This window comes from Canis lupus, chromosome 26, assembly GCF_048164855.1.
Source record: "Canis lupus baileyi chromosome 26, mCanLup2.hap1, whole genome shotgun sequence".
In the NCBI taxonomy this organism is placed as follows: Eukaryota; Metazoa; Chordata; class Mammalia; order Carnivora; family Canidae; genus Canis; species Canis lupus.
Genome location: NC_132863.1, coordinates 3,169,402 through 3,195,763, shown reverse-complemented (window position 1 = coordinate 3,195,763; position 26,362 = coordinate 3,169,402). Strand labels below are relative to the sequence as shown.

The window sequence follows — 26,362 nt, the reverse complement described above, 5'->3', positions numbered from 1 at the left end:
AATCTGATCTATTTCGATCAGCAAAAAATTCAAGACTCTACACATAGTAGGTCAATACATATAAAAATCGATATTCCTTTAATAAAAAATGTATATTCATATCCATGATAAACTATAGTTGATTTCTTTAAGATAAAAGCAAGGTTCAGAATGTGATCTGTCGCTGACATTGAAATGATAGGTATAGAATCCCTCATAAAAAGCACAGTGAGAGCGGTGCCTCAGTGGCTCAGTTGGTTAAGCATCTGCCTTTGGCTCAGGTCATGATCTCAGGGTCCTGGGATCGAGCCCCAAATTGGGCTCCCTCCTTGGCAGGGAGCCTGCTTCTCCCTCTCTCTTCTGCATGTGCTCTCTCTTGCTCTCATTCTCTCTTTCAAATAAATAAAATCTTTAAAAAATGTATAATGATAATTGGATGTAAGCAGCTTGTTCAAACTGTCCCTCTCTGTGGGCCTGGGCACAAACTTCTGGAAACCCACTATTGGTAACAACACAGGTGGTACAGAAAGCAGGTTTTCCTTGTCATAGGGGCCTATATGAAGGTGCTGGCAGGGAGAATGGAAAAGCAGTGATAAATGTGCATTACGAAAGAAGAATTAACAGGATTTGGTAAATAATTAAAGAAAGGGAGAGTTGAAACATTGCCAATACCTTGACCAACTGACTCTCAAGTAACAAAGGAATGCGATTTGGAAATTTCACAAGAGCATGAAAACTGTCCTGCTGGTTTAGGCCAATGGACATCCCAACTGGTATTGCTCCAACTTCACAGATAACTGGTGTGCTCAGATAACCTCAGAAATTTCCCTAAACCATCAGAATCCACCCTTTCATCTCTAGATATTTCTTAGAAAAGTGCTAATAAACAACAAATAGACCCATTGCTCAGAGATATCCTAAAATGCTGAGTCATGTGCATTTTAAGGAAATAAAATATTGACTCATTCATCTGGAAATATTCAGATGCTTCAGTCCCTATGTAATGAATTGGTTAAGTAAATACACAGGGGAAGCTGCAACACCCTTGCACATATGAAAAATTCTGTAGAATAAGTCAGAATTATTCCTTCTGCCATGTAGTCAATATCATTAATGATCCGCAGAGCTGGGGGGGCCAGAAGCTTGAGCACTGGCAAGGGTCAGGAGACACACCAGGGGCCTACCCCAGGGTCCTGGAGGAAAGGAAGAAGGAAAGAAGAGAACAGACAGTGAAACCTAGAAAAAAGATCCGAGAGAAACAACTCGATCCTGGAACTGGCCCCCAAAATGCTTATTAGAAGCAGTATATTATAGTAAATCTCAGGAGTTTAGTTTAGACTATCTTTTTTTAAAAAAAAAATTATTTCTTTATTTGAGAGAGAGCAAGGGAGAACACAGAAGGAGAGGGAGAAGCAGACTCCTGCCGAGAGGAAAGCCCGATGTCGGGTTCCATCCCAGGACTCTGGGATCATGACCCGAGCCAAAGGCAGATGTCTAACCATCCAAGCCACCCAGGTGCCCCTGGTTTAGACTTTCAATGGAAAAGTCCCCCACCACAGAACCTATTTGTCAGTGGGTATTCCCAGACCAAAAAAAGCCTGTCTGCCAACCCATTTATACCCACGTTGGTGCAAAATTACCTTCAGTGCAGTTAAGGATCTCACCCCTCCAGCTACCTCACAAAGAAGAGACCCAACACCGACACTGGCATTTGACAAGGAACAGTCCACATGGGAATCCGATGTCTATCGGGATGGCTGTGCAGGCTTGCTGGTATCTGGAAAGAGCCTTCCACAGACAATCAGGGCCTCTGAGGGGCCTCCTGCCATGGAAGGGCCTTGGGCTCCATCAGTGGGGGGTATCCCTATGGTGGGCCACAGAGGGAGTCAGGGATTCTTGGGAACAGAGACTGCTTTAAAGGTGTTGTGAAGAACTTTGTCATGTCATCTCTGTTTAAGTGGAAATCAGTGGAGGGCTCTGAGGCCAGAGGTTCATGGCAGATGATGGTTCTTGTAAGAAAGCAAGCTTTGTGTGGCCGGAGGTGGTGTTTGCAGCACGGTAGACAGGAAGGAAGAAAGTGAGGAATGTGTGCTGAGCAGAGTGTGATCTCGGCACCTTTCCTTGGCAGTACTCGAGCCTCACTTGAGACAAATTCTTAAGATAATCATAAAAAAAAAAAAAAAAAAAAAAAAAAAACAGAAAAAAAAACATAGCAACCTTGTTGATGTTGGGATTTGCACTGGGATTCCAAATCGAGAGGTAGGGCAGGAGAAACAGGTTTGGATTTCTTTCACAGAGCAGGCAAAAGAATGCGAGTCCTTCTCAGCAAGGATCGGGAGCTGACGGCTCACACCAAATCGCGCCCCTTGTTTCCATAACCAGAAATGAGTCCCAAATGCATCACCAGCATCATTTATGTCCAGGGAACTTTGCAAAGCCAACATTTTTTTTTACAATGGTCTGGGAAATTATTTTATTTTAGAGAGAGAGAGAGAGAGAGAGAGAGAGAGAGGCTGAGGACAACAGATGCATTGGCATTTCCAAGCCTTCACCCATGTTACTTCCCAGGAGCCAAGGGTGACATGCAACCACCCCAGTCCCTTCAGCATCAGTGCGTCAGTGTAAAAAAGAAAAAGATGCTTCTGAGAGTGTGTGGCAAGTGAGCTCAGAGGCATGAGGCTCCGGATTTGTGGTTAGAAGGATGAAGTGAAGGTGAGAGTGCAATGGTTCTCCCGGTGGCACCTCCAGCGCACACCGACAGGCCAGCCCCAGCAAGCACAGGGAGATAAGTGGAGGACAACTCTTTCAGCTGAAAGTGGGAGGTCACGAGTGGGCCTCCTGGGAAGGGGACTGCAGGAAGTAGGGGTGAGGGAGAGAGGAAGAGGAGGCAGAGAGGAAGAGGAGCACCATGGGGCTGCTCACTGTCATCCCCCCAAGAGCTGAGTGGAATGCTCATCAGACCTGCCCCCAGAGGAGTAGCACCTACCCTGTCCCCTGAAGCTTGCAACTACCAGGAGCAGGCTGGGAAGGGTCATGCCCGCAAGCCCATAGGGACTGCTCTCTACAGAGGTGATGAGTCTATGAATCAGGATCCAAAAGGAGCCCATATGTCCCCAAACCAGAGGGGCCCCCAGAGTCATCACCCACGAATCGTTTTCCTCATGTCATTCTGGAAGGCGCTCTAACAGCCACGTTGGCCCTGCACACTTCTCTCCTCCCCCGTCACCATCCCTCTAAGATCTCTGTGGCTTGTCCTCCAGCAGGAGAGAGGAAGCACCTACAGGCTGCATCCCCGTGTGAGCCTCAGCCAGGTGGTTTCTGAGCCACCTCCCAGCCTGTCCCCTCTCACCTCTGCATCTGGGCTCCCGACCTCAGGATGCCAAAGCACCTATCTGTCTTGGACACAGAGGAGGCAGACCTCTTTACTCTCAGAATCCCCATATTTGCAGCTGTAATTCACACAGATGCATTCTCAGTTCCTTCTCTGTAACTCCAGAGGTCCCTTCCCCTCCTAAACATGTTTAGAGGAACGGAGTCTGAGCCATGGGTTTTCCGCAGGTCACACCCTAAAGGAGTGTCTTCACAGAGCAGCGCTGACAGTCCACCACGGAGGAGGGGGAAGCAGAGAAATGGGCAGTGGCTCCTTCCCAGGAGGACACATCCCTCGTGGGGCCAAGGCCCACAGCAGGGCACATGGGCTCCAGGATCAGTGCAGGCTGGTCCTCCCCTTCTGCCCGAGGGATCTTAGGAGCATGATTTATTTGCCAAACACAAGACCAGTTGCCATATAGATGGTGCCAAGATCAAGGTAAATGCCGTCCTCTTCAAAATTTGAGTCTCTGCCCTTGACCAACTTCCATAAGGTGGGTGACCTTGAGAATTACTGCTAGGAACATTTCAGAAGGCTTTACATTTAACACATCTTTTTCCTACATCATTTTGGGCCTTTTCTCTGGAATAAGTATTTAAAACCCTACCCCTGTACAAAGTCTTCCTCAGAAGATACATCATTAATGTGATCTGGAACTGTTGGGTCACAGTTCAGAGAATTTAGGGTGCCCCAGCCTTCCTACTCCACTGCCAACAGTAAAGTCCTGAGACCCTAGGATATGTGGTTTCTAGCCTTCACCGATTTTTCTTTCCAGGAACTGTAGCAGAGTAAGCTGCTATTTTGTTTTGTTTTGTTTTGTTTTGTTTGTTTTGTTTTGTTTTGTTTTGTTTCTGATACACAAGACATCCCAGGCCCTAGAACATGGGTGGCTAGCATTTTAATTAATGTTAATGCCTGGACTGACCACCTTCCTCCCCTAATGATTTTTAGTAAGGGGAAATAAATAGCAAACTGGAGAAAAGCCATGTATGAGTGTGTGGGTTCTTTCTGGAAAAGGTACTCACCTGGGTAGGCAGGCCAGCTTCCTTAGCAGGCTATCTCCGTCCTCACCAACCCCAGTCAATATGGAAAATTTCAGTTCAAATAAATCAGTTGTGGGGTGGCAGGGGGTATTTCTTCTTCTAATAAATAAAATAAATACTTCTGGGGATTCTGAATCAGTTTGGAGTCTCCATTTCCTTGTTACAGGATCATTTTTATTCTGAAGTCAATAGTACCAGAATGTGTTAAGCCACAATTTCACAACAACAAAAAAAGATACATGGCAAACGCCCTCAAATTCCTAGACTCTGGCCCTACAATCAACCTGATATTTAAATCAGCATGGTAACCCTCTGTTGGTTCAAAGTATAGTCACAGTTTCCCCAGAGATACTGTGTTTCTTTTATCTTTTCCAGTAAATTTCTTTTTCCCCCAACCTTCATGGTTAAGCATTTTATCCAGTTTAAACGATGGGGATTTAAATTGCTATTTTAGTGGAAGAGGCTTGATTAAAACCTGTGTCCTCATCAAATTATTGGACAGTGGTTCTTGGGTTCTGTTTACATTAGTGTCAACCTTAATTTAAATTCTGCATAACTATATTTGCTTCGCTAAATGCATTCACCAGGAACAAACCACAAATTACTTTGCATTATGAGCAGAGTCGCTTTGTCTATTGCAAAGTGTTTTGAAATTAGCACCATAAGTAACTAGCTGTAAGTGTCACTCGATCTCCTTAATGCCTCATTAATCAAACCCCGTGGCAGCTGGTGTGATGTCCAAGCCCGTCTCATATAAGATCAGTATCACTTGCTCCTTGCTTCTGACCACAGTCCTTTAAACTTGATTCATTATTTGTGTCTTTGCCTTCCACTGTGGCATTCCTTCCTCCTCAGAGGCCTCCCAGCGTGTGCAGCTTTGTGCAGCATACCAGTCACATGTGCATTCTTTGCAGAAATTGGCAATAAAAAAACATTTCCCCTCTTGTGGAAATCCATGATCTCAAAAGGAGAAAAGTAATTTCCCTGAGTTACCCACAACAATTCAATATAATTTTCAGATCACTCTTAAAATGATGTGTGAGAAAAATTGCCCTGGGCAAGTTTTTCTTCATGTCAAGAGTTAGGGAGGAGAAAAGAAATTCATTTACCCAAGCAGACTACGATTCCTTCACCTGGCCCCAGTTTTCATAAAGGTGGCACACATTTAATCTAAGCACCTGATCAGAAAAGCAAGTGTGTTTGTCCTTTATTATGTGCTAACATTTCTGTACTAAATACAGTATTTTAAAATCTGTGCTTGCAAAAGAAATGCATAACATCTTGTACTTGACAGTTTTATTGCGATCCTTACAGACAAAAAAAAAAAAAGGTTATTCCATCCATCCATGTTTACACAAAAACATAGCAAAAGTAACATATTTTAAGGAATCCTTTTTTTCATGGTTCCAACACACATTTGCAAATGTCTAAATAGAATTCTCCCTCCCCCCATCTTCTATTGCTTCTTCCCTGCAGGGCAGAACACACACACACACACACACACACACACACATCTTTTAGACCAAATTTAATACTCACTGGCTTTAAAAGTACCTAGCAGCTCTACTGGACAATGGGCACATGACATTTTCCAGGATGTCTTGAGCCGGACTTGGGCACATGGGGCAGGCGTCTCCGGGCAGGGAGGCCCTGTGCCCGCCAGGAGTGGTGCGTGGCTGTCCCCCGCACGCGCAGGTGGCACACGCAGAGCTCACCGTGGAGTGGTGGAGGCCCGACAGGTGCTCTCGTCTCCTGCGGCTGCGGCTGCGGCACGTGAGGCCCCTCTCACAGAGCACTGTCTCCATGGGAGGCCTTTGGCTCCATGGCCTTTCCTTCTGACCACCCAGCAGGAAAAATATACAGAAGGTTTTGTTTTTTCTTTTTCCTGTGAGTTTTGTCAGTGTGAAAAAAAAACAAAACAGCATTGAAACTTTGTACTTCCCGCAGGTGGGCTTCTGGCCTGTGAACAATTAATGCAATCATAGTAAGCTGTGAATTTTCATTAGTGTTAAACTTTTTGCCTTTTCACCTTATAAAACCATTCAGGCTAAATAAACCTTATTACAATAGAATTAAGCATTGTGGCCTGGCTCCCAAAACCAACATTGGTGGCAAAACCCACTGAGTTGGAACACACACACACACACACACACACACACACGACAGTGCAAACCCATGTCAGATTTTGACTTTAAAATGAATTTAATGTAAACCAAATTTTGTGCTTATTTTTATATTATTACCATGTCTACTGTCTCTTATGGCATTTAAAATGGGCTCTGACTTTAAAAGAGCAAATGTGAAAGAACATTTGATTATATTTTAGGTGACATTTACTCTGATTAGAGGGGTAATTTATGGCAATTACAAAAGTATATTTTATGTTCATCTCCAGATCACCCTGTTTTTAACTCTGATTCCAGCAGCCTCTATCCATTACTATCCTGAGCAATATAAGTTTGAAAAGGAGGAGTCCAAAATGATTTTTAGAAGTGTCAGATCATCACCAAACACAGTTTTTAAATTGCCAATTCAAAACTTTCCCCTCAGGAGAAAAAATGAGTGGAAAATATCAGAAAGGGAGACAGAACATAAAGACTCCTAACTCTGGGAAATGAACTAGGGGTGGTGGAAGGGGAGGAGGGAGGGGGGTAGGGGTGACTGGGTGACGGGCACTGAGGTGGGCACTTGACAGGATGAGCACTGGGTGTTATTCTGTATGTTGGCAAATTCAACACCAATAAAAAATAAATTTATAAAAAAATAAACAAAAGAAAACAAAACTTTCCCCTCTTTCCAGCAGCCAGAGAACTCTGATTATTTAAACCAAAAATTCTGCCTTAAAAGCCCCCCTCCCACCTCCAATCACTATATGCATACCTCCTCCGGCTCCTTTTCCCCAAAAAGCATTTCGGTCTAGCAAGCAGTACAAATCGCTGAATCCTTTTATAGAAATGCCCTGCAAAGATTGTATCTGATCTCTGCTCAGATTTAAGAAAGAAAGGGAAAAATCATGAATCAGATACAAGCCATGTCACAGTCCTAGCTCCTCCGTGCCCGTCTTCCACTCTGTCATTCCATTCTCCCCCTTTCCATCCCCCTGTACAATAAAGGAGAGCTGAGCCTAACCCCCTACAGTATAGGCACCCCGAGATTTAGGGGGATAAGTACAGCCTTACTTAGCTGCGATGCTGCAGCTGTGCTCTTATCTGGCCAAAGGAGACAGGGAACAACAAAAGACCCCAAAGAAGGGACAGTGGATGCATGGGAAACCCAGTACCCCAGCATTGTGGTGCCCTTCTGCTGAGCAAATAGTTCAAACTGTTCATTCCCATCTTCTATTCTCTCCCTGGTACATTGTTTGTGCCCTTGCATTTCATTCTGCAAGGAAGGTTGCTCTCTGGGCCTATAAGCAAACAGTCCAGAAAAGAGCTAGCCAGCCTCTTCTCTTCCCGGGAGAACTAGCATTTTTATTTCGGCTCCAAGCTGTCAAAGACCTGGAGAGTTTATGTCAGTGTCCTGAATTAATTGCTTTAAGCTGGAGCAAGCTCCATGGGCTACCAAATGTCCAGAAGATGTTTATTAATAACGTTTCCTCCAAGATTCTGGTTCCAAGCTGTCCTCGGTGGTGGCCTTTATCCGGCTACCACCCTGCTGCCCCTGGCCTCTTGGGACTTGCCTTTTGCAGTCATCGTGACCAAATTTAGAATTGACTGGAGTGGAAAAAATAGCCACTTATGGAAAAGGACATGGATGGTGAACATCTTTGTTTAGGCCCAGAAAGGTCCCAGAGTTACAGAAACTGTGTGTGTGACCCTGAAGTGGGCCCGGGAGGCGGATGGGGGGAGGACCTGCAAGGATACTCTACTCTGGAAGCTCATGTTGCCAATGCAATTAGCAAAGGGAGCAGAATAAATCACATCCTTCTGCTCCCCTTCCCTACCTCCTCCCCCAAATGAAAATTCAGGGAGGCTGACAACAGGATGCATTTTGAAGTTTTCCTGGTATAAAAAAAAAAAAAGCCTCTTTAATAGAATGAAATAATAAACCAATTTATATACTGATATAAGACTAGGATCGTGAGTGCCATTGTGTAATTTTCCACTTGACTTTTCATTATCTACCTGAACAAAATCAATCTATATGTATGGGATCAACATACAATTCCGGAGATAAAAGCTGAAAATAAATGTGCTTTGCATATCCCGCAGATAAAAGACACAGTCCTTCCTACTGCCTTTTCTTCTCCAGAAGATGCATTTATAAAAGAAATTGTGTGTCAAGGAAAAAAACGAGATGTACATGGCGGGGTATCTTGCGTGTTGACTCCTTTGCTTGAAATATTGATCCCACAAATGAGCAGTGGTTAATAAGTACCCAGCAGACGATATCAGGTCTTTTGCCCTAGTTTACCCAGAGCCCAGAGTGCAGTCTGGGTCAATGTTTCTCCCAACCAAATCTCCCCACCTAAAAAAAAAAAAAAAAAAAAAAAGAAAAAAAAAGGACTTCCTCTATTAACATGGATTTAAGGCTGAGGACTTCAAGGGCTTTCTGAAGCCTCTCCACAGAGACAAAGCACACTAAAAAATCACATTATGTTAGAAACCCCCGTGCAGTAAATGGCCAGCTTGTGAAAGACACTCAGTCTTCAAAAGGAAAGGAGAGGTGATCTGGGGGTCTTGGGGTTGACATTTTTTTCACTTAAGACAGGTTGAACTCTGTGCCTTTTATACTCTCCCTCACCCCAATAATTGAAAATGGCACGAAGTACAACTCTCCCCATCCTGGGACCCCCGAGACCCGTGATCCCCTTTCTTTTGGAATGTGTGGCCATCAGCACGGCACACATGTGCTCTGGTGGGCAGGTGGCAGAGGCACTGGTTTGTGTGTCCTGGGCTGCTGGTGCCCCCCACCACCACCCCCGACCGAGTCCAGGGTTCACTGGGGGAAGCTGTGCAAGCTCTGCCTACCCCAGGGGGGCGCTCAAGGGGCCTGTTGACAGGCTGGCTGTACTCTGCTTTCCATGAGGCTGAGAATTTTATCAGCCCCCAAAGAAAGGCTCACAAGAGAAGGGTACTGGAGCACTTTTCACCACAAGAAATCACTCCGTGTCTGTGGATTTTTTCTGGTCATTGGAAAGTAATAACGTCTCAAGATAGTCACCTACTTTCAGGCCAAGAATTTATAAAAATTGGCCACTGGTCAGTATTCAGTCACGGTAAGCTTAGTGACTTCATGATTAAACGTCTACTTAGGCGACCTGTCACAACTTCCATTTGCACTGCAGGGCAAATCAGCATTTTCACATTTTAGCATCTTGGGTTGACATCTTCTGATGCCTTGCTGGTCTGGTGGTTTGGTACAAGGCTGCAAGTCTCGATTCTCATGTGCCCCCTTCCCTTTATCCTGAGATCTCGCTCCATATGCATTCACAGCACCCATCTGGACTTGGACTATCACCTCTCTACGGACAGTCTGCTTTTGTGTCTCATTCCTCAGTTGATATTCATTGAAAACTCAGAGAAAAGCATCCAGGAGCAATCTGAATTTGACAGCAAAGTTATGGCCTTTTGGGGACACTCTTGTGATGGTCAGAGTTCAGCTTGCGGAGAAGCTCGTGTGCTTTCTGTCACGTGGGGCCCTTAGGAAAACAGCATGTTTCCTGCCTCTCATCTTTTTGCTCTGGTAGCTGGGAATAACACATCTAGAGAAAACGTAAGAATGTGGCCAAGGAGAGTCAGGCAGTCATTTGCATTTTGTTTGAAAAGTGAACTGCATCCTAATGGTATGTTTTGAAGTCTCTATATTCTCACTAGAAAAGTGATGCCCTCTATGGCTAGAATATTCGGCCTCACTGAAGATATATTTTATACATGTTTTAATCACTCCCTGATTCAAACACTTAATTGGCATCACAGAGAACCAGTATAACACCTGAGCTTCATCTATCTTATAGAAAATCCTTTCAGAGTTTTGTACCCCCTGAGCTCCATGAGGAAAGCGAACACACGAGAGCCAGGGGTTCCTACATCCACAGCCACGCTTGCTCGTGCTGGAAAATGTTATTGCTGAGTGATTTTATAGCCACCTTCTCAGGGACAAGGCTCCACGCGAAGGCAGAACCTAACGGAGAGTCAGACCACAATCCATGTTCATAAGATAAATATTTACTAAACAGAAGGAGTGGAGTTGTTTTAAAAGGTATTTTTAGTAATTGGGTCAGAGTTGAACTATCTTGATGTTAATTCCAGCTGAAGAAGAATGGCTAGTCAGAAGTCCAGCGAATATACGTAAATGCATACATTCAGATAAATAGAATAAGTCAAAGTTGGCATCAACTTTTGCTACCTCTGACATTTTAAAAGCCATATATCAACAGTTTAAAATCTTTCGAGGAGGAGACGGATGGTGTAAACAAATTCAGGAATGAGGGTGAGGGACAGATGCCTGGGTGGCTCAGCGGTTGAGTGTCTGCCTTTGGCTCAGGTCGTGATCTCGGGATCCAGGGATCGGGTCTTACATCGGGGTCCCTGGCAGGAGCCTGCTTCTTCCTCTGCCTGTGTCTCTGCCTCTCTCTGTGTGTCTCATGAGTAAATAAATAAAATCTTTAAAAACAAAAAAAAAAGGATTGAGGGTGAAAACATGTACACGTTGGTCTTCCTGATGGGGGTAAAAATGGAAAAAGACAAGCCCCCTCCCAGGCTGTTGGCACACTGCAGCCATGGAAAGCCTACCAGGACCTGAAAAGTGGAAAAAATTACATATGCATAAGGGCAGCCTGGTTTGACAGTATATCTGCTTTTGTATCATAAGCTACCTTATTTTTCCTTCAATAATTGTCCTGTTTTTCCCTTTCAGTGTGTACACAACATCTTGAAAAATAACCAGAGTACACAGTGTTCTTAATCTCCATCAATGCCAGGAGACACAGTGCAAAGCCTCACTATGTCCCTTCACTCTAGGGACATAGATTGATGAAGAAATAAGGAACCCATTTTACAGATGAGGAACTAAAATGTCGTCCTTGCCCTGTGGGAAAGGCATTTAGTTTACCCTTCACCAAAAAGCCAAGCCAGGAATGCTTTTCAAAGCTGTTGTTTTTGCTTTTGGTTTTTGGAGGGCAGGGGAAGGTGGGGATGAGTACTGGGTGAAATGTGGCCCTCACTCAGAATCTCTTACACACCCCTCCAGAACCATCCACTCAAACTCAGTGAAGATAAAATCCCTCCTGGCTCTCTGAATCATCAACACAGAAATCCATTCTGAAGAGGGAACAATCTAGAAAGAGAGGCAGGAGAGGGTTCTGCTGTGCTCTAAAGAAGCCATAAGTTTGCCCCAGTACTTAAAATTTCCTTCAAGTGGTCCTAGATCAAGAAAGTTGTTTTTTAAGATGAAAAGAAAAAAATAACTGCAGCTTATCCACATTGACAGTTTAGAAGGTAAATCAAATTTTCACATTGAACACACACTGTCACTGCAGGAAACTTACTGGATTATAATGCTATAGAATGCAAGACAGCATCTCGACATGCAGCGGGAGACCCATGTAATTGCTTCTCTGTCTTCTCGTCTACATCAAGCTGTTCAAAACAATTTTTAATGTGGAGAACTAAGTAAAAAAAAAATCAGTGAAATGAAATCAACATTTGCCCCATCACATGGTGCTTTTTGCACAGGTAACTTGCCAGGAGGTGGATCTCTGTTCATCCCGTATCTGTTGCAAGTTTTCTTGATTTGAAAGAGTTTTAAACTTTATTCCATAAGTATATCCTCATTATTTAACCATGAAGACTATTTGTCCTTACTCATTTTTTTCTGCCATGTTACGGTACACAAAGAGGACATAATACCAAGTAGGGAAACAAGTTTCTTCTGAAGAAATATGAAAGCAGTGTTCTGTTACACAATGTGAGTAATAATGGCTTTATGACAAACTTCTTTAAAATAATATCATTCCACAGATGGAATGTTGGACGCTCTGTTTTGCACATGACTTCAGGCTGCAATGGCAGCAATTGTGTCAGATTAATCTAATGTGGGATCCATCAGAATTGTGTTAGGTGTTCAAATGTATTTTCTTTTCTTTTCCACCAATTCTACAAAATAGAGATGTGGATTCACACAGCCTAACGGAGAGAGTGATTTAGTTTTCAGTGAAGCTATGGTGTGTTTTTTAAAAAGGAACTGTCTGTTCTCTGACCAAATGAAGATTCCTTGTTGAAAGCATCACTTAGAAGTTCAAAAGAAGTATTTGCAACCCAGCCCTGGATGGATTGTGTTTTACTTCCCAATTTACTCTCCCTTTTAGAATGGTTAACATTGGCTGTGGACTTCCTAGAAAAATTGGGAAAAGCATCAGAGCATCTTTGCACACTGATTGTAAAATTATGAAGCTTTCTTCTAAGAGTTAGGGAAAGAGTAAGGGACAGTAGGAAATACACTGGGAGTCTTAGGACTTTGAGAAAAGATAAGCGTCCATTTTCAAGGAATTTGAAGAGTGAAAATCCTGGTCCTCAAGCATTTCAGTGCTGGCTTTCCTGGAAACTTAAGCTGGATTCGAAGAGCAAATACTGAGGTGCAATTTCTTTATAGTTCTTTCTTTTTCCTATTGCATAAAAAATAATGAAATTAAGAAAGGCCAGAAAAGAAAAGATGAAGGGGAGCAGATTATTAGATATTTTGCTTAACATCACACAAAGTAGTTTCACATTAATGAAAACATACTGGATTTCAAAAATTCAAATGTTACTGTGCAAGCTAAAAAGTTATGCCATACCCCCAAAAAATAGGCCTGGGTTGATGGGAGATTTTATAAAAAAAATTAGGTAAGGTAAGAGAACTTTCTGGAAAACTATGTCATGGATTGGGGTGGAATTAAATAATGTGGTTAATTCCATGTCCATTTGGAGCTCATTTATGGTCACATCCTTCTTGTGTTTTTGCCCGCTTTCTGCAGTTCCTGGACGCACATACAGATGGTACATACATTCTCATACTGGGCACCCAGAGAAGGTCACATGCTTTACATCCATGGCAATTAGCTCCCTTTTTAAAATGGAAAATGTCATTAAGTTCTTGAATAATTCAAGAGTGTAGGTCACAATACAGTGTCCCTTTTGGGGGTCTTTATGGTGCAAATGGCAAAACAAGGCGATCCTATCAGTAAGAGTAGATCCAAGGTTTACAATGTAGCTCTATTTAGTGTGACAGGAAAATTAAATTACACGAGGCACTCATTCATTGTCACCCGTTAACAGGCTTGGGAAAATTGTGGATCCCCGGGGGCAAATCACTGACAACGTTGGAGGCAAATAAAAATATTTCATTTTAATTGGCTGCTGCTTCCTTTACTTGGTTTCGAAAATAACAAACATAAACATGCCCCCCACAACTCCCCTTCGAAGTTGGGTCCCGAATCTCCAAAACGCGACCATAACTTATGCGTAGGTTTAAAACTCTGGGGAGCACTGGTTGTTTACTCAGCCATAGTTGAGCTAGTCTCGATCCCGGGGCTCCTGGAGAGGAAATAAAGGGGCAAGTTTCAGACACAAATTGGCTTCGCCCGCCCGGCCCTCGCCCCTCTCGGGGTTCTCGGGACCGGACCTCCGGCGTCTCTGGAACAGGGTCTGCCCCTCACCTGCAAGGGCTGGGGGGAAGCCAGGAGCGAGGCCGCAGTGACGCGGGGCCACCAGTGGTCTCCCGTCCCCGGGGGACAAAAGGGCCTTCGTGGCCACCACGGCCTGAGCGCGCTTGGCGCACCGGTGCCCCGACGGGAGGCAGCGCAGGCTGCGGCGTGGGACGCGCGCCTCGGCCAGGCCCGCCGGCACCTCCCGGCCGTGAGCCCGGCTTCCGCGGCCCCCGCTCGGCCCCCGCTCGGCCCGGGGAGCGCGGGCGCCGCTGCCTGGGTCCTGCTCCCACCCGGCTGGGTCCGCAGCCACCGCGCCCCCGGCCGCGTCCACACAGGGCCCCGCTCGGAGGGCGGCGGCCCTGGGCACCTGCTGGACCTCCCTCCCGGGCGCCAGGCGGGGCGGGCGGAGGAGGAAGGGCCGCCGGCGACTCGGGGTGCCCTTGGCCCCGTCTGGGGGGTTGGCCGCTTGGGGTTTGTTCCCTGCGCTTGGGCAAGGATGATGCGCCCCCGTCCCCCCCCCCCCCCGCCCCGCTCCCCGCCACCGATTGCTTTTTAGATCTCTCGCCTTGTCTTCTAAAAAGTAGATGCTTTGACACTTGCTTCTCCGGTCTCCTCCACCGGCCCGGGAGCCCTGCGTTACTGGAGTGAGCACCGAGGGGGCGAGCAAAGAGCCACATCTCCCCGTTTCGGGCTCCCCCGACGTGGGACCACCGGGCCGACGCCCGAGAAGCCTCCCGGGCTGGGCCGGCGGCTGCGCGGACCGGGGGTGCCGGGGCGCGGGGCGCGGACCCGGGGTGCAGCCCCCCGCCCCCCTCCCTCCCGGGTGCGCGCCCCCGGCGGGGGAGGGGCGGGGGGGGGGCGCAGCGCTGGTGGCTTCGGCCCGCGGCGCCGCACCGGGTCCCCGGCCCCTCGCGGGCAGCAAAACCCGGCCTGGCAGCCTCCGGCGGGGCCTTAAGCCGGAGTCCAGGAGAGCGATGCCGCTCGGGTCCTGAAGCACGCCCGACTTCAGTGACGTCCAGTAAAGGGAGACAATTTTTAAGGAAAAGTTCTGTTTCAGTGTGATTGGTGCCTGGGACGAGCGGTGGTTGCCTGAGCCTCAGTGCATTTCCAGGAGAACTAAAGAACACATTTCAAACGGCGGAGAAGGGGGGTGGGGGTGGACGGAAGGGAGCAATTTAGGGTTTTTAATTTTCTAAACGTTTCAATTTAAGCAAACACCTGGGGGCTCCAGGCCGCTGTAATTCCAAAGACAATTTTCCCAGTTTTAATTCGATTTGCATTTTTCAACTTTGATAATTTTCAATTTCATGGCTGAGTACACATGTAAACACGGTTAGGTCGTGTTTTTCGCCCCTTGGACGAAACAGAACGTCGCTTGTTTCGGAGAGCCGTGGGAGGTTACACCCTGTGTCCCAATATCTGCGAGTTTCTCCTGAATTATTTTCCAAAACTTAGCGTGGCTTTGCCTGGGCTCCGGAGATGGTGAACTATTACAAAATATCTAAGCTACTCCCGAGGTGTGGGGAGGTCTGCACAAACATTGCACAAAGGAAAAGGTAAATAGAACAAATTCCTCTTCTACATGGAATCTATTCCATTTTTACCCAGAGACATTTAAAAATACATTTTGTTAATAGTCTTAATCCAAACGTGGTCAATATATCTTCTACCCCCAGAAATATTTTCAGTACAAATTTCATAGCTAGAAAGACAAGCCTTGAGAAATACAAAGAAATCATCTTTGAAAGGAGAGGTTTAATTGGCATCATTGAGCTATTTTATCAAGCATAAAATTTAGAGGCAAATATGAAGTGCAATTGGGTAATTAGCTTTAGTCATAGCCAAGCTGATATTTAACAAAATAGCACTATCGATGACAACGAAGCTAGAATGCTATGAGCTGCATGTGAACAGCTACACCCAAGACTGCAACACAAGTGGTGGAGCAGACGGCACTCTGTTATTCTTCCGTTTCCTCAGGACACAGCAAAGATTGTACATGGTGCAGAGAAATAGTTGAGCCTCGTCAAATATGCAGATGGCTTGGTACATAATAAATATATCAAAACCCCAGGTGCATCCTCCGTCACAAAATTGTACTAAGAAAAGGGAAGGGGTTCTAAGAAATGGCCTAAGTTGTTATTGCTTATATAATAAAATAGCGATCTAATTGCAAGAACTATCCCTCATTAAAAAAAATTGCTGAATGTACTTTATTGTGGAACACTCGATACTGTGAAATACATCTCTATCTGAAGTCCTAAGAATTTATACATTACAATATCTGCCGTTTTTAAAATTATTTTTCTAAAATTGTAGAGCTCATGGACAAGATTAAGAACTTTTTTTTTTACAAGATTAAGAACTTAAAAAAATTAAAGATATTAGAGTTTTGGCATTTGGGGAAGAATAGAATCAGGAATTAGATCTGCAAGACTTTAAGAAATCTTTTCTGCTTGAGGCTGGCTGATATTGAAGAACTGTATGTGAAGTTCAAGTGATCTAAATTGAGATTTTTTTTTCATGTAAAAGGCACTTAAACAAACAAGGAAAGAATTCCATTTGAAATAGGACCAAGTTGGAAAGAGAAAGTTGCTTAATTTTTAAAAGCACACTCGCTGCAGGCTGATTGTGTCTAATACCTTCAGGGAAACCGTGCTTTATTTATTATTTGGCTCCTTTTTCTAAAAATTATTGAATTTTAAATGATCATTGTTTAGGATTTGCACAATCTTTTATATTGTGATGTTGTGATGACTGGCAATTATGTCTTTCTATTTATTTTACACAAATAGATGGGAGAGTGCACACATTCAACACAATCACTTCAGAGCAAACCTGTTCCTGCAGATAGAGCTAAATGAAGGGGACCTAATTAAAACAAATGGTCTATTCAGGGAATTGCAAATTGTGGACAATAGGAAGCATCTTTCTCTTTTTCTACCAGTAATTGAGGAGTAAATGAGGATCTTCCTAAGAACCTCAAAAGTTTGATCATCAGAGTAAATTTGCCAATTTAATTCGCCTTTACCCCCCCCCCAAAAAAAAAGATCTGTACCTAGGACCCTGCTGCCCAGTCCAGCATTGCAGACCAGGAATCCGCCCCTCACCCCCAACTTTGTTCAGCTGGGTCTGAGCTGCAACAAGCTTATTAAAGACAATGGATCTTGGGAAGCACTGGGGTGGGGGAAGGGAGGCTGAGAAGGAATAGCCCAAGGAAGTCCCTGGCAAGTATTTCAGCCAGGTGGGGACTTTCAGAATTGGTACCGTAAGGAGCCCAAAGCACAACCCTTTCTCAAGAGCTTTCCCTACAGATTTAGGAACTTGGGAGGCCATGTCCTTTGGGAGAGATGTGAGTTCTTGGAGGAAGACATAGCCCCACCACCCCAAAAGACCCAGCTACTGGAGATGGGGAGAGGAGTTAGTTGAGGATGTTACAAAAGAATGGTGGTCTGACACCCCTTCCTGATTATCAGGTGCCTGAGGGAGGGGAGGAGTGTATGTGGTGTGTGTGTGTGTGTGTGTGTGTGTGTGCGCGTGTGCAAGCGCTCGCCTGTGTATCAGAGCGAGAAAGAGAGAGGGATTCAGCTGACTGTAAGGAAGAAATCCCGCAGTTACTGTTAGTTGTTTACTGAGCCAGGACAAAATCTAAACAGCGCTTTCCACAATCAATGAGGGGATCGCCTCGGGTTCCAGAGTTGAGCTCCCTAAATGAGTCTGGCATTCTGATAACTGCAGGTTAGCACCTGAGATCAGCTCCTTCCCACTGCTCGATGCTGGCAAGAGATAGGGAAGCATCTTGTTCCTGAGCTCTGTGAAGGGAGAGGCGAGAGGGGGATTTAATTGTTTGGCTGGGTGAATCGAAATGTCCTTTTAAAGCAAAGAAATCAAGAGAGATTGGCCTTTAATTGGCAAACCGCTGGTGGGAGGGGAGTGGTCATTAAATGGAGAGTGCACAAATATAGATTGGATGTCTGCCCCTTGCTTGTCCCTGTAAACCACCAGAAGATTGCATTCACCCCTTTTCTGGCAGTCTTGAGGAGGCTCAGCACTCAACCTGCTTGTGGGTGAATGTCACTCTGGATGCATTCTCTCTGCCTCAACCTAACACCACAAGTATCCAGTTTAGAGTGGGAGTGTGCTTTAATCTAGAACTCCATGCACTTTCAGTGCCCTAGACATTCCTGTGTGTGGCACTGGCCTTAGAATCCAGTTGCCCAGAGCCTTCCCCCAAATCCCCAGATGGTAGATGCTAAGTCTGCAGGAAACCCCACACCACTAAAAACTTATCTTCCGATAAGCCAAAAAAAAAAAGGAGGTCTCTACTCCAAGCCTGTTTCCATGAGGGCCCTGCTTATTCCACACTGTGTCTCCAGGGCCTGGCGCGAGCTGGTGTCAGCCACCGTCCCCTGCACACACCATGTGCCACGCGCAGCTCCCGCGTGAACGCTCGGCTTGGGTAGTGCTTCTCTTGCAAACCACAGGCCTACTGAGTGCTGGGCCACATCCTATCCTCCCTCTTTGATGGAAGCAGGCCAGTTCTCCTGGGCCAACATCCTATTCAGGGGCAAACCTCTGAGGCCAGTGTTTATCCAGATCTGCATTTGTATATATGTGAGGGGGAGGCCTGCTGTGGGGGCTGGGACCTCCTATTCCTGCAGCTAGGGCTGGGGCCAGGGCAGCACTGGAGCCCAGCTGTGGGCGGTGTGTGCATTCCAGCTGTGCTGTCACCTGTGCGGTCTGGCCACCAGGTGTGGGTCAGGGGGAGGTCAGAGGCAAGAATCTCTCAGAACATTCCCGGCCCCTGCTCCAGAGTCCCCAGCAAGGAATACGGCTGGCAGGCTACATCTCCAGAAATAATCTGGCTAGGTGAATTGTTTAAGCCCATGTCAGGTCACTCTTTCTGCCCCTAACAATTTTCTCTCTTCCCTGGCATTTTCTCTCTCTAATCAAACCCTAAGAACCAGGGGATCCCCGGGTGGCTCAGCGGTTTGGCACCTGCCTTAGGCCCGGGGAGTGATCCTGGAGACCTGAGATCGAGTCCCATGTCAGGCTCCCTGCATGGAGCCTGCTTCTCCCTCCGCCTGTGTCTCTGCCTCTCTCTCTCTGTGTGTCTCTCATGAATAAATAAATAAAATCTTAAAAAAAAAAAAAAAAACCCTAAGAGCCACCTAGCTGCTGATTCCCTCCCAGTCTCCTCCCCTCCAACATTAGCCAGAGTTCTCCAGCAGCTTCAGAGGGGTGCAGCCATAGCCTGGTCTGACTAAGCCTCTGGCCGGCTTTGAGAAACCATGGTCACATAGGAATATCATGTTGCTTCAAAAGGGAAAATAATCCAGCGTGATCTCAGACATAATACATTCTAATCTCTTCTAGGACAGCAGGTGAGGTTTTTGCTGTCCTTGCAAGGAATACCCACTTCTCCTTCTTCTGCAGATCTTCCTGTTTCTTTCCAGCCTTCTCCTAACATTTCAGGCTTCGCCTCTACCAATGGCAGCTCACTGTATTCTGGAGAAGGCAGATTTCCTACTTCATAGAAATCAGAGGGTTCTGTGCTCAGGGTCAGAGGAGGCCAACGGAAGTTGAAAGAACATAGAGTTGCAAGACATGAGTTTAATGCTGAGCTCTGAAATCAGAGCAGGTTCCCTAACTTGTCTCCTCCCCAGCTCCACAACCCATAAATTCTGACATCTACCAGTGGGGGGTGGGGGGTGGGTGGAGCTCAAAGGAGGTCATGTTCATGAAGACACCTTGCACAGTGTCTGGCACATGAGGGACCCCACTCATTGGTGCTGAAATGAACAAAATTATAATAAAGAAAAGAGAGAGAGGGATGTGTGGGGGTGGCGGAAGCTGAGAAACACCAAAATGCTAGGACAAAGGACCCAAGTTTTGCTATGAATTAACTCACTTTTCTGTGTAGAAGGTGAATTATCTCAGCCAGCAAGTGGTTGAAGATACAACTTCTTTCTGCAAACGAACAGCTCAATTTAATGTAACTCAGAGTTGTGAGATAAATGAAAAAGATAATGGATTGGTCTTTTTTGTCTTAAATTTCTTGGATTGGGGTTTAGAAGTCAAGGCAAGCAGAGAGCTGGAGCAGACGGTCTATGTTTCATACCAGGGACTCCACATGTTAGCATTCTGATTCCTTTGCTAAAGATGCCTCTGGCCTCCATACAGGACTCCCTATGACCCAGGTCCTGCCCTAGCTGACATGTCACCCTGTTCCTTCATAGAAAATAACATGTAATCATCCTCTGCCCTTTCCTGTTCTCCAGCCATCCACCTCATGCCTTAACTCCTCTCAAGCTTTCTCCTCCAAACACTTCTCAATATTATATTTCCACTTCCAAGTAATATGCTTTTAACAACCATGTCTTCAAATTAGCAGTGTGTGTTCTTTTTCACATGATCAAAAATTTCCCAATGAAATCCATTTAATAATTATGGCTGCTTTGTGAAAAAAGAAGGGATAATGAATTGGGATCATCTTTCTAATGAAATAACAAGTCAAACTTCACACGCACCCAATCCTGTTTTGATTTGCTGGGGTCATTACCAAACCCAGTCCAAAAACATCCCCGCTGATTCTTGAGCCCTGTGGTTTTATTCTTTTCAGATAAATGAAACAATAGAAAAGCTGATTTACCTATGCAGGAAGTCTAGTCCTCAACCTTCTAAGCAAGCAGAAGCAGAATCCTTTCTTTGAGAACTGAACCACAGCAAACAATTTCTCATTCCGAAGTTCTAATGGCTAGAAATACTCTGGTGTTTCTTCCTCACACATGTTGTTGATGCTGAAATTTTTCCTCTCAGTTAGCTTGATGTATTAAAGTTAAATAAACATGACGTTGCTGGCATGGTGTCCTGACATCGGAGGGAGTATTACTGCTTCTAATTAGCTTCAAGAGGGGGGTAAACCTCAGACACGTACTCCAATGAGAAAGTGAGACCTCTATTTTTACATGAATGACAACAGCTTAATTTGTGTTGCTTCTTTTAGCAATCCAGCTATCGGTTGTGTTTTCTGACAGTGAAATATTCCCCCTTCTTTGGTGGTGGTGGTGGGGGGGAGATAAGAAAAGGAGAGGAAGAGGAGGAGAAGAGGGAGAAGAAGGAGGAAGAGGAGGAGAGGAGGAAGGAGAAAAAAGAGAATAGGAAGAAGGGTAAAAGGAAGAGGAGGAAGGAAGAAGTGTAAAGGGTAAGTCATCGATGACTTTTAACGGGGAACCTAGTGAGGAAGACAGGCATGTGTGAGACCAGTCCATGTCTTGCTGGCAATGAGCTCAGAGCTCTGAGGAACAGCCACTGCTGTGAGAAATTGAGAATAAGCATACTGTTGGGAGGACAGTGTTGCTAAAACAACTCTGCTCTCTCTACCTGTGCAGGAGAGGGATCTCAGTGGCAGCTTCTTCGGCAGAGAATATACAAAGAATCTGGAAGAAGCCCCATGGGTGCAGGGGCTGAGGGGGAGGGGAGAATAGGAATCACCTCCAATCTGGCAATAGGGACCAGGACAGAATGACAGCTTGTAAAGTAAGCCTCCATCAGTCTCCCAGGAGACAGCCGGCCTCAACTTGGGTGTTCCCCGCTTGTTAGCCTCAATCATAATTGGTCTCTCCTCCCATCCCACGTTGTTGGTTTTCTGTGTGTGGCTTTTGGTGTGAGCGTGTTAGGTCATCAACAAATACAATGGCGGGAGGGGGTGAAGGGGGACACACATGATTGTTTTAAAGAAGAAAGGAGAAAAAGGGATAAGAGAGTGGGCAGGAAGGCTGTGAACTGAATGGGGAAGATGCCCCAGGATTTAGGCTTCCGAGGCAACCCTTGGAGTACTCTGGGGTTGGGCACTCCCTGGGAGTTTTGTCAAAGGGAGAAGCCCTCTGGAGGTGGGGACCTCCCTGAACCCCACTGGGGACCAGTATCTATTCTGTGCAATTTTTGTTTGCTTGTCTCTGGAGGTGCCTGCAACATCCTGCCCATATCTGGTGAATCTCATCTTAAAGGAGTTTAGTTTTTTTTTTTTTTTTTAAACAATTGTGGCATGCCCTAGAAAGGATGTGAGTCTGAAGCCGAAGGCCTAAATCTCGCTCACCTCAGGGCCCTCGAGGGCAACCAGGCACATGGGCATGTTCCAGTTACCCTGTCCCCATCGATTTCTTTTTTTTTTTTCGATTTCTTTTTAAAGTTTCTCCCACTCTCCTCGTGATTCTTATTTTCTCCATCCCTCTTGTCTTCTTTTCTCATCTTCTCAGAGGAAAACCAGTCCTGGGCATAGAGGCTATGAGAAACTTGTGATCTGAACTCTAAAGCAGAGAGAGGGACAGAGCAGATACAGAACACTGTTTTTGCTCAAAGAGGACACATAAGGTTCTGAGAAACTCAGATATTTATTTACCGTAAGAAGAACTTTTAAGGGGGAAAGGAGCAGCAGAAATGTAATTAAGTCAAGTTGCAGACTGTGGGGGAAATTTTTTTTCTTGTGTTTGTGTTTTTGTTTTCATTTCACTCCATCACCCTTTGGCTGGCAGGGGTGTGTGTGTGGGGGTGCAGTTTGCCATGGTGCTGTGGCCAAGGCTGGTCTCCACAGCGGCCCTGACCCAGCAAAGGCATCTGGGGTCTGAAATCTTGCTCTTCAGCTAAGGCTAGGATAGCAAACTGGGGTTGGAGGCTCTAAGGTGTGTGTGTGTGTGTGTGTGTGTGTGTGTGTGTGTGTGTTTGCCCCCGCGCACGCGAAGCCTCTTCCCTGCGGAGGACGGACTTGGTGTCTGCAAAGTCAGTGAGCAATAGTCGGCACCACTGTCCTGCAGTGTCCAGGCCCTCGGTGGGTGGGGGACTCCCAGAATGTTCCCTGTCATATTGCCTCTGCAGGGTGAAGATTCACCGCCAGAAAAGGCCCTGCCGCTTTCTCAGGACGGTTCTGGTTTATACATTCCAGAAGACTCGCCTCAGCGCACCTTTCCTGCAAGGCCTGCAGTACCTCCGGGCCCCCGACGACGCTTAGGAGAACGCGCTGCCCCCAGAAAAAGCCAGTTGCCCCGAGGTACTTCCAGCTACCTTCCAGAGCAAACACCTGCCCTAGGCCCTCTTAGCCTCATCTCGCTTCCCGCGCCCCACCCCCAGATTAAAAGGCCCCCAAAGCTCTGTGGACCGGCTTTTCTTTATAAAGCCGGGAGAAGGCAGGCGATAAGGATCGGGCGTTTAAATTGGCCATTTGGAAGATTACATCTCTTCAGCGACGGTCTTTCTTTCAAAACTCGCACTGAATGGAGGGCCGCGGCTACCCCGCACCCGGCTCTCCAACGACCGGGCACCTTTTCATTTGGCCGCGAGTGGGCTGGGCCGGGTGACAGGGCGCCATCCAGGGCCCCGGGGAAGGCCGCGGGGCGACACTTGTCTAATGACAAGTAATTGACGGATTCGAGGCCATGCATTACCAGCGGAATGGGAGGCATTAATTATTTAAAAACGATTAGCCGAGCCGTGTGTCCTGCAGGCGTTCCATCTTGTTTAGGGACGGTAGCCAGCCGAGAGCCAGAGCCCGGGTTTCGGAGTGCGGCAGGTGCGCTCCCCAGCCCGCCGCGGGTGAGTGGGCAAAGGCGCGCGGCTCCGGGCACCGGGGAAGGCGGCGACGGGGCCCACGGTCCCTGCACCGAGATACCCACATAACTGACCCTCTCAATCACAGGACCGATTTTGGGGGTTCGGGATCTGGTGATTCCAGGGCAGACGGGAGGGCACTCCTCTCCCCGCCTGGCGAAATACCTAGAAATCTGCGCGGATTTCGGAGGCCGGATGTCTAGCCCTGTTACAGCAAACACCCTAGGGGAAATGCAGATTTCAGGGAATACCTGGTATACCCCAGAAGAGACACGACTCTGCAGTACCCTACAGCCTGCCCTGGAACCCCGAGGTTCCTGCAGTTTCAGCTGGCAGGCTTGGAACTTCAAGTGCTCCGAGCGTCCTCCCCACCGGCGGCAGAAAGACACGATTGGTTCTGTCCGGCCCCCCAAACCCCGTTCTCCCGCCCCGCAGCGCGCCCCTGTCCCGGGCCAGCCTCTGGGAGAAGGAGGATAAATTGCCCAGTGGCCGGTTCTGTCACCCCCACGAGCCCCCCGCTCCCCGGACCCGCTGCTTTCCCCCGAGGCTAACGAACCTGTCTGCCCCGGTGCACGCCTGTGCGTAAAGGGCACCGGCCACTTGTCGCAGCAAGAAGGAAAGTTTACTCCTTTCTTAGGAAGGCCGCGTCCCTGCCCTGCTGCCTGATGGCGTCGACCCCCACTGCCGCCCGGCTTAACGGGCTTGGGGCACACGCCTAGACCAGCCTGGAGCCGGTACGCCCCGGGCACCAGGAGGAAGGGCCTCGCCACCCTCGGGCCTCTTCCCCTGCCCCTCTACCAGCACGCCGCTTTCCGCTACCCCCACCCTAGACTCTGAGGCCAAGTCAGGCCCCCACCCCCATCCTCCCACTGTCCCTGGGAAACCTAGGGCCCTCGGATCGAATCCCCAGCAGAGCGGCTGCAGGAGCCTGTGCGGGCTTCCTGTAGCTCGGGGCACCGCCAAACTCTGTGCTCAGAACCCGGAGTGGATCGGCGTGCGACTCCTCGCCCCCCACCCACCCACACCATTCGTTCTCGGAAGTCCCCGCAGAAGAGGCCCCCTCCCAAACCCGGCTGTCTGCCCGACTTCGCTCCGCCGCGCTGTCTTCCCCCAGCCCCTCGGGTCGGAGCTCTCGGAAGGGAGACGGACTGGCCGGGGGAGGGGCGGCGCGCGGATGGGCCCGGGGGGCAGACGCTGTCCCGGGGATCTGGGCACCGACCCGAGTGGGCGCGCTCCCTACCTGAGGTGCGGCGGGCGGCGGCGGAGCGTCCAGCGCGCAGAGGGAGGCGGCCGACTGCTCCGAGCCGAGGCATCTCCGCATTTATTTGAGCTCAACCCGAGCGACTGTTGACTTTAGCACACAAAGCAAAGATTTCACTGCCCGCTAGTTTAAAAATGAATATTTTACCAAGATATCGATCAGCGTTATAAAATTCAGTTAAGTACAATGGGATCCTAGCAAAAAAAAAAAAAAGAATAATAAAGGAGGGGGAGGCAATATAATATCTGTGCAAATTTGCTGAAGTGTGACGTGGCATGGAAAGTTTACCCTCCTGGAATTCGGATCTAGGATGTTTTTTTCGGTTGTTTACTGACTTTGTTTATTCACAGATCACGGTTGCTTAAACTGACGCGCGGACGGCGCAGGGAAAAGGAAGAAAAAGAGGCAGAGAGGGGAAAAAAGAAACAGCGCACCCTACAATACCTAAGAGTTGGGGAAAGCGGGCGGAGGGTTCTGCGAGCCGGGAGACGGCAGCGGGGCTGGGGGAGGGGTCTGCGGCGGGCGGGGGGTGATGTGTGTGAAAGACACAAGAAGCACAGAAAAGCCTCCGAAAGCGCCCCGCTCCCCGACATCCTTTTTATGTATTCGGACAGAACTATATCTTATCGGCCGGGATCAGTGGAGGGGGGAGCGCTAAGTAGTTTAAAACGACCCTCGCACAATGGGCGTGCGATACGAAACATAGCAGGTTAGGGCAGCGCTTTCAGCCTCCATTGTCCCCCACTCGGCCCCCGGCCCTGCCTCTCGGCTCCTTCGCCACGGGAGCCTTTTATGTGATAATGAAACACATTTCAGGCCGGGCTCACGACGTGTGTGTCCTTGCCAGGGGGGAGAGACGGGCCTGATTGCTGGCCGCGGCCTCCGGTTCCCCGCCACCCCGCCCCAATTTCTCTTCCTTGTGTTCCAGGGACAATGTGGCATCTTAAAAAGGGATTTGGAGACGGTTGGTGGGGAGGGGGGCCGGGGGAGGGCAAACACTCTCAAACTATGGGAAGGCCAGGGCTTGAGGGGGCAGACACCTCGAAAGGTGGCAGAGGGTGAAGCCCGAAGGGATCCCCAGGGTTGGGATGAACCTGGGACACTCAACAAGCCCAAAAACCTAGTCCCTGCAAACAGGGTCCTGAGCCGTGCAACTTTGAGACAAAAAGTCCTGGCTTCAGAAGCCTGCGGAGAGTCATTGCCCACTGTAATTTCGCTGTGCATCCTACATCCCTAAGTCTCCGGAGACATTGGCTCCTGCCCTCGCCCCTCCAGCCTGTAGGCCCACACAAGCCCCAGGCAGAGCCAAAGCCGGGACCTTTTGTGCGCCCAGGCTGCGCTTCCCCTCTGGGGTCTCCAGTTGGGCCGCTGCCTACTTAGGGCAGCTATGCCATCTGTGGGAAGACACAGCAAGATATGTAAGAATTTATTCTGAGTCTTCATACTTTTGTATTTTTCTTTTGAGGCTCCCAGGACAC

The 26,362-nt window shown here is 47.6% G+C and overlaps 1 long non-coding RNA gene across 3 annotated transcripts in view; it reads right to left on the bottom strand.

Annotated features, from left to right (window-relative positions):
• LOC140617968 (uncharacterized) overlaps positions 1-25,334 on the bottom strand; it is a 33,639-nt gene extending 8,305 nt beyond the window's left edge. Inside the window, exons 1-2 of one of the 3 annotated variants that reach the window (XR_012018117.1) lie at positions 24,864-25,334; positions 13,705-13,907 (exon numbers count right to left, since the gene is read on the bottom strand). This is a non-coding gene — a long non-coding RNA (uncharacterized lncRNA). Of the gene's footprint in view, positions 1-13,704; positions 13,908-24,863 lie in introns of those variants that run through there. The other 2 variants (XR_012018119.1, XR_012018118.1) reach the window with 2 other exon arrangements.
• Between the last annotated feature and the right edge of the window lie 1,028 nt (positions 25,335-26,362).